Raw genomic sequence first — 1,274 nt, forward strand, 5'->3', positions numbered from 1 at the left:
GTTCAGCAGCTCCAGGAATCTATTAAAGTTAGAGGGAAACCAATGAGCCTGGGAGACGGAATGCACATCTGCAGGGAACTAGGAGCATGCCTTGACCCCCACCTCCTGGTCTGAGACCTGAGCATGTCTCTTTGCCTCTCTGGAGAGAGCCTCGGTTTCCAATACAATGACAGGATTGCTCTAGATCAGGTTTGCAAACTGTGTTCTGTGGAAAACTAGGGTCTCCTAAGACCTTATTAAGGGCTGCGGTGGCGGGGGAGGTGTTCTTTGAGTGTTTTAGAGTCTTACAACTTCATTAGCACTTAAATAGATTCCAGACACCCCATGGTAAAGGAACCTTAATTTTGCTTAGCTCTATTTAACTTGCTTTTCTCCAAACCTATGTGGCCATGGATTTTTTTTTTTCTTGCTTCGTTTTCTTTTTACTTTATTTTCCCCGAGGTGCATCTATTGCCCTCTTGAGCGATGCCACCTTTAGCAGAAGAAACTGTCAAGCGCCGGTCTAAGTGATCCACACAACCCACCACTGCCTTGCACTCTTGTTCGGAAGGTGGTATGGAGAAGTGGTGAAAATCGTTGATTCTGGAGCTTCCTGTGATGGGATCCCAGCTCCCACTTCTCCCACTGTGACCTTGAGCAAGCTACTTACCCTCCCTGTATTCTGATTTCTGGAGATAAAAATAGGTCTCACCTCACAGGGACAGTGGAGGGTTAAGGAAGCCAATGCACAGAAAGTATTTTGGGGTGTGCCTGGCCTGGAATGAGCACTCAGTATACATCAGCTTGTATGGCGTAGGCTGGCCTCTGCCCAGCCCTGTGCCAGGTTAAGGTCCTGACTCAGCCATGAGGGCATTTAGTTGGTAAAAGACAAGGCAAAAAGAACTGAACACCAATGAGATGATAAGCCCTTTTTATTTATTTATTTTTAAAAAAATTTGGGCTGCGCCGTGCAGCACGTGGGATCTTAGTTCCCCGATCCGGGATCGAACTCGTGCCCCCTGTATTGGGAGTGTGGAGTCTTAACCACTGGACCGCCAGGGAAGTTCCAATGAGCCGTTTTTATACCTCAAAATGTGGGGGTAGGGCTTCCCTGGTGGCGCAGTGCTTGAGAGTCCGCCTGCTGATGCAGGGGACGCGGGTTCGTGCCCCGGTCCGGGAAGATCCCACATGCTGCGGAGTGGCTGGGCCCGTGAGCCATGGCCGCTGAGCCTGCGTGTCCGGAGCCTGTGCTCCGCAACGGGAGAGGCCACAACAGTGAGAGGCCCGCGTACCGA

This window comes from Lipotes vexillifer, unplaced genomic scaffold (assembly GCF_000442215.2).
Source record: "Lipotes vexillifer unplaced genomic scaffold, Lipotes_vexillifer_v1.1 scaffold977, whole genome shotgun sequence".
Lineage (NCBI taxonomy): Eukaryota > Metazoa > Chordata > Mammalia > Artiodactyla > Lipotidae > Lipotes > Lipotes vexillifer.